This window comes from Carlito syrichta, unplaced genomic scaffold (assembly GCF_000164805.1).
Source record: "Carlito syrichta isolate Samal-C Ts95f unplaced genomic scaffold, Tarsius_syrichta-2.0.1 Scaffold74158, whole genome shotgun sequence".
NCBI classification, from domain to species: Eukaryota; Metazoa; Chordata; class Mammalia; order Primates; family Tarsiidae; genus Carlito; species Carlito syrichta.
In genome coordinates, this window is record NW_007018254.1 from 71,986 (window position 1) to 79,417 (window position 7,432).

The window sequence follows — 7,432 nt, forward strand, 5'->3', positions numbered from 1 at the left end:
GAATTCAAGCTACAAACAACTTGAGTCTCTAAAACCATGAATTCAGAGTGTAGTCATTGTTCCCCAGAGGAATTGAATAGCTGCTGACAGACAAAAAATTCCCCAAAAGAACTTTTATCCAACACATTTTTCTGACATGATGCTGGCACGCCTGAGACTGCTTAAGAGGAAGTGTCGTGGATCTCACAGTTGGCTCATGATGCTCAGTAAAATGAACGATGCCTGACTCACTGACGACCTGTCCCTCATTACCTGTGTGGTCACAGGTGAGGTAAACAACTTCCTCTGGGGACCACTTACATTTTAGGAGCTTCTCAGAGATGAGAAGAGTTGAGAGCAGATGCTTTTATCCTCTGAGCACCACCTGCACTCCCGCTTGGGGTCCTTTATTCATATCTGGAGGAAGAGCCTCCATTTACCTACTTTGTCTCATCCTAAGACTCAGTGATGCCATCCACTTTGAACCTGGAGGTCCCCAGGGGCTAGGTTGTGCATTTGGTCCTTAACATGCAGTACCTTGAAGATTCATCTGTGGCAGTCTCTGACCTGCTCCCCAGATAGACAGTAGTCAGGATGGCATCTCACACCAGTGCTTCCTAACCACGATTGTCTGGGGACTTTTTAAAATTGCAGATGTGGATTCAGAAGGTCTGGGGCAGGGCCCAAGATTTGGTGTTTCTAACATGCTCACAGGTGATGCTATGCTTCTAGTCCAGGACCACATTTTAAGTAGCAAAAGTAGCAAAGCCTTCCATCTAGTTGAATCCCCCAGAGAATTTTCCCCAATAGGCCTGAATAACTAATTATGGTGAAAGGGTTTTGTGGGGTATTGGCCAGACATGGACTATTTTCTCCTCCCCCTTTCCTCAGGAGTGGCCTCTAGCCAAGGAAATGCATACTCCCAATAATGAGTCACAGGGTGCAGGTTACCATGCAAAGTTGAAAGCATTGTGGTTCACGTGTGTCATCAATGTAATTGTAGATATAGGATAGGAATCTGAAGAACTGACTTGCTTGCCTATAAAACTGTTTGCTGTCCTGCCCCAAAGTGCAGTTTGTTCCTCACTGACCAACTGCCATAGTTGCCTTGTGGGCATATTCTTTCCTACTGACCAGCCAACACCAGTGCCTCCTATAAGTTCTAATAAACCAATGTCTACCCCTCCTGGACCTCTGGGTAACTTCTTTGGAATATGTCAAGGATCTTACACACAAGCCCTCTCAGCTTTGGGGTTGTTACATTATGGGTTTTATTGTTAGGGCTTTACAAATGGATGTCAGAATTTAGAAGATATATCTGCCAAATCAAACTCAAGGCTCCTCATTCAGATAAAAAAGCTGTCAGATTTGACCAAACATGACACTGCTTGAATTTGAAAACCATCTTACTAGCTATGCACTAATGCCACCATGAATGATTAAATCCATTATAAAGATATTCAACTTAGTGAAACTTTCAAAGCAGGGGAAGGAGATATATCAGGAACTACTATAAATCTCACCTGACAGAATTCCAATCCTCAAGGCAAAATTAAGGGGCACCAAAGTCACACTGGAGATAACACAAATATATGTTTGTATATAAGAAGATACAGGCTGGGCTTGGTGGCTCAGCCTGTAATCCCAGCACTTTGGGAGGCCAAGGTGAGAGGATTGCCTGATCCTGCGGGTTCAAGACCCACCCGGGCAACCTGGCGAGAACTCATCTCTACAATAAATTTAAAAAATAGCCAGGTGTGTTAGTGCATACCTGTAGTTCCAGCTACTTGGAAAGTTGAGGCAGAAGGATCACTAGAGTCCAGCAGGTCGATGCCAGGGTGGCCATATGTGTGCCACTGCACTCCAGCCTGGGTGACAGAATAAGACTCCAACTCCAAGGAAACCCCACCAAAACAGAACAAACAAAAAAAAAGCAGATGCTATCCAATTTGGGCAATGAATACCTAGGCGTTTTCTGTACCATTCTCTCTACTTTGGTAATACGTTAAAGATTTTGGACTATAGTTGTGGTTAAGAGGAAGTAAGCACATTCTATCTTTCCTACCAAATATAACTAAAATATCTGAAAAGAATGCAGGAAGCAGCTATCTGAGGACTCTGTAAAGTAAATGGTGGAAAGTTGGATTGGGGAAGCAAAGCAGAGCTCAAAGTATGAACAATCCTGCAGGGTTTCCTAATCTTTTATTTTTTTACTTCCATGCCTTCCAACTTGGACTTCAGGCAGCAAAAATCATGGAACTGTGCCCTGAGCATGGACAGAAAGTTCTACAAAAAGCCCTCATTCTAGTCTAAGAAGCAGAAGAGGCCCCTATAGAAAAGAGATGGTGGGTGAAATAGTGCTCTTCTTTTTTCTTTTCTGGCTCTGCCCCCAGCCTAGCCCCACTCTCAAAGCTGCAACCTCACAACAGCAAGGGTAGCAGCAGTGGTTGGACAAACACCCACAACTCTGACCCTGTGGACCTCTCTCTGGCCAGGGGACCTGTGGCCAGAGGGGAAATGGAGGGAGGATCCTGTTTCTTTTTTTCCCTCTTTACCCTCACAATGTTTGAACCTACTTGAGGGAAGTACAAGGCAGAGCTGGGAGACTACAACCACTTATATAGGATGCACGCACGTGAACTAACTCAGTGATCAGACATGTGAACACGCTTGCATCTTTGAAAGTTCGCAACTTGAAGGTTCATGTGTAGGGGATTTACTATACTGCAAAATAATTAAATGACAATTTCCAGACTCAAAGGACATGTTCCTTAACTACTGTCAACACCAGTACAACTAATTACACTCACAAAGTTAGAGCATTCTTAGTGCCAGTTTTTAATTCTGATTTTATCATAAAACAGCCTACTTACCCACAAACACCAGTGCAGTAAACTAGAGAGGGATGTGCCCCACTGGTGACACAAAGAGAAACTCTAATCATTGCCAAGTCTATGCCTGGTCTATGACAGCTGACAAAACCAAAGAGATAACCAATTAGCAGAGGCTTATTGACTTATTTTCCAAACGTTCAAGAAGCATACACTAAACCCAGACTCTGAATGATGTGAAGGTAAAGCGGTGCTGAGCCTCACCCTCCAGGGTCCAGAATTTGTGTTGTTGGTTATCCGATCATTAGTTAGCCCTCTTGGGTTTCCTATTTCTTGAATGGCCAGGGAGAAAGTCACAGTCAAGGGAGAAAATGCAATACCTTTGTAGGAATCTTCTGCACAGTTTAACTAAGAATCATGCCTTGAGCCGGGCTCAGTGGCTCAGCCTGTAATCCCGCGCCTTGGGAGGCTGAGGTAAGTGAATTGTCTGAGCCCGCGGGGTCGAGACCCTCCTGGGCAACTTGGCAAGACCTCATCTCTACAATAATTCAAAAATTAGCTGCGCGTGGTAGCACGCACCTGTAGTTCCAGCTACTTGGAAGGCTGAGGTGAAAGGATTGCCTGAGCCCAGCAGGTTGAAGCTGTGGTGGCCGGGAGTGGCCACTGCACTCCAGTCTGGGTGAGAGTGAGACTCCAAATAAAAAAAAAGAATCATGCATTGTCCATTGGATTAATTAAGAACCAAGAACTTAAGAGCAAGGCTATCTTCTTCTTATGCATCTTGAGATGATAAACATGATTTCGGGTCGCTCTATCTGGTTTCCATATGCCATGGTTAACTACTAAGTGAAGGTGGGGAAAGTAAGTGAAAAATCCTCTGAGAATGTTTTGAAATCTAGGCAGATGAATAGTTAAACTGATTTATAGCTCACAGGATGATCTCTGGAATCAGACAGGCTGGGTTCAAATCCCGCCTCGAATCCTCTTAAATTAACTTTTGGACAAGACACTTCATCTGTCTCAGGCTTTTCATCTGAAAATTCATTTTTATAAAAATGCTTTTCCTATAGGTCAGAGGGGAAGCAAATATCAAAGTCCTAAGACGTGTGTTCAGTACTCAGTATGAGTTTAATAGGCCATTTTACTATCAGAATCCACAGGGTAAAGTCAAGTTTCAGTGTTCCCGGACTAAGTTAGTTTCTGTCGTCCATGTCCCAGATTATACTATGGCAACCAGCTTACTCATACAAATGCATACTCTTGGCCCTTAGGTCAATATGGGAAAACAAACAAAAGTCCAAATCCTACAGGTAATGTGAAAATAATTTAGTTCCCAAATACAAAGATCACAAAATACACATTCCCTTTGAAGAAACTTTTCCCAAATGAACACTGCCAAATGGAAATATTTTGTGTGCAGAAAAGATACCTGGAGTGATCAGATTCTCCTCCTTCATTGGTTATGCACCTACCCATTCTACAAATGAAGATGAGCTTACATTATCAGCAATGTCCACCCTGGCTTTGTGATTAAGCAAAAAAGTCACTGCAGATAAATGACTTCTCCCCACAGAAAAATTCAGGACTGTGCGGTTCATTTGAGGAAACAGAATTTGTGTTGTTGGTTATCTGATCATTAGTTAGCCCTCTTAGGTTTCCTATTTCATGAATGGTCATAATTTTCTATCAGGTGTTTCTACTTTGATTGCTCAGCTCCACTTTTTTGCCTTTACCTTCAAAAGTTGTGGAAACTGTGTACAGCAGAATCCTGTCTTCATTATCAGATAACATCAGGGATTTGGTAATCCACTGAAGGACATACTTCCAGCTGAAACCATGACACTCAGTGACATGGTATATTTCATTTAGAGAGTAAAAGCTCTATTTGACCCATAAATAATCATTAATAATGGCAAATTTTTCTGCTTGGATAATAATACATAGCAAAAATTTTCCTAGATGTTAAATCCATCCTGTAATTTTTGTACTGTAAATTTTATTAAAGCATATAAATTGCTTCTGAAAGGAAGAAGAAGGAAGAAAAGAAAGAAATAAAGACACAGAGAAAGACAGGGAAAGGAAGCTATGAATGTATTTTGCTCCAAAGGAAAGTCAATATGTTGCTCCTGGGATTTCCAGAGACAGTCTAATACATTTCAAACAATGGAAGTTTTGCTTATAAGTAATATACATGTCATATTTCACATATTCTAAACACCATTTTGTATCTCAAAGAACATACCTGGGTATGGCTTTACTAGTCTGTATTTCACATAAATAATCATAAAGTTATGAGAACTGTTTAAATTACATATTTGATTTCCCTGGTAGTGTCAAACCTAAATAACAGAGAGGCTGTTTAAAAGATATTTATTTTAAAATAGTGCTTTGCAATGGGAAAATACTTGTCATAGTAAACTATGTGCGTAGCCAAGGAGGTCAAGGAAGACAAAGGTTTTTAAAGGAAAAAATTAGGAGGATTGCATAATTTTTCTGTATTAATTATCCTTGGCTACAAAGATCAATAACAAGAGTGATGCCAGTTCAAGATTGAACAGGTCATTGCTGCACAGATAAATTTATGAAGTGTTTTTGTGAAAGGTTGCAACAGCCTTTGTGCATGGTAATGGTTTCTGCAATCTTTTGTGATAGTTTGCTGTTGTTGTTTTGAGCCAGGATCTCACTCTGTCACCCAGGCTGGAGTGCAGTGGCACAATCACAGCTCACCACAGCCTAAATCTCCTTTCCTCAGATGATCCTTCTGACTCAGGCATGGTGGTAATTTTTTTATTTGTTTGTATTTGTCTTTTTAAATCATGTATACAAGCATGAAAACCCTGTCTTCAGGCCTTTCTCTGGCTCTCTTTGTCAGGATTTTCATAATATCAAATATCCATCTTGATTCTGATAACTTTCACAATAGCTATATCTTTGGTCAAATAAGTTTGAAAAAACATGAGTTATTATGGCATTGTCTGCAATCTAGAGCGTTGCTCTATCATATCAAATTTGGACTACAAGCTCCCCGTTAACTTGACTTGTGAATAAGGATGCAAGTCAAAATAGCCAAGATAATTCAATAGTAACATTTAGATTTCTATGTCTACCATCACAGATTTTAAGGAGCTCTGCAAGTAAGTATGTTGCAATTTGCTGTAAACAGGATTAAAACAGATATGATTAGAAAGTATAATATAATTCATCAGGTGTTTACAATAACTTGTCACATTTTAAGTTACAGTGTATTAGATTGGACGATCTCTCCAAGTATTTCAATGTAAAACATGGTTTAAAATATCAAAAAGTTGTATGGGGAAAATGTTAATGATTAAAATAGTATATTGGAGAATCTATTTCCTACTACTTGGAAAAGTGACTATTGCCCCACTTACTCAAAAATTAATCCTCCATGGCCATAATAATCTTCAAAGATATACATATGTAAGTATTTTTGAAACTGTGGTACATATACACAATGGAATATTATGCAGTCATAAAGAAGGGCAAACGTACGGACTTTGTGGCAACTTGGATGAAATTAGAGTCGATCATACTCAGTAATTTATCACAGAAACAAAGAACAGAGTACCGTATGTTCTCACTCATAAGCAGACCTCGAATAATTGTAATACCCTAAAAAAGGAATTGGCAGTAGTGGGAAACTGTCAGGGGAATGGGTGTAGGTATGACAGTTGAGAGAAGCTGATGGGGGAAGTAGGGGCATATCTTATCAACAAGAGTACCTGCATAATCAACGTTTGTATACCTAACCCTGAATTGTACACACATCTCTATAATAAAAATAAATAAATAAATAAATAAATAAAATATTTTTGAAACTATGTAAATATTCCCTACAAAGATCCTTGCTTATTTATGTTCTTTCCCCTCCATTCCATGTTTTCTTCTTTTCTCCCTTTCTTCCTTTCTTGATCCCCTTTCCTTATTTCTTTGGTACCTAAAATTGTTATGCTATAAAATTTTGTTGTTGATTTCCAGGATATTGATGGAACATGAATACTATATACACTCATAACATATCACGCATATGTTATATACATAGGCATATAAAACCCCACACATACCCCTCACTACACACACATAAATGTTCACCATCCCTCCCCTGCATGTGATGCATGATTTCAGATGCTCCCACTTTACCTTCCATGACTTGCTGCTGCCTGGGACAGATACAGGTTTTGTGGAGCCTGAGTTTAGACTATTTAGGGGGCCCTTTTTAAAGCCAGAGTCAGAAAACATAACTAATTACAGTTAAAATATCTTACTTTTTCAGATATAACAAAATTGTACAGCCACAGGAACATACTGTAAGAGCCCTCCCAGTGCCTTAGTATAGTCCTGTACAATCAAGGTCCTTGAAGCTTAGGCTTCATTTAGTTTTAAATCCACCTCTGCCATGCTCACCTTGAACCTCTCTGCAAGCCATCCTAAGCCACTGACACAGCCCCCAACCTGTTCACTTTTATAAACCCTGCCCCAAGGAGCTGTCAGGACATCCTCACAAAACCAAGTGGAGGGAATCCATGTTTCTGGTGGTGCACCTTTCCCCCCAAAGTCAAAGTCAGGGTTTAGAAAAATGCCTCCTTGCCCAACATGTAGAT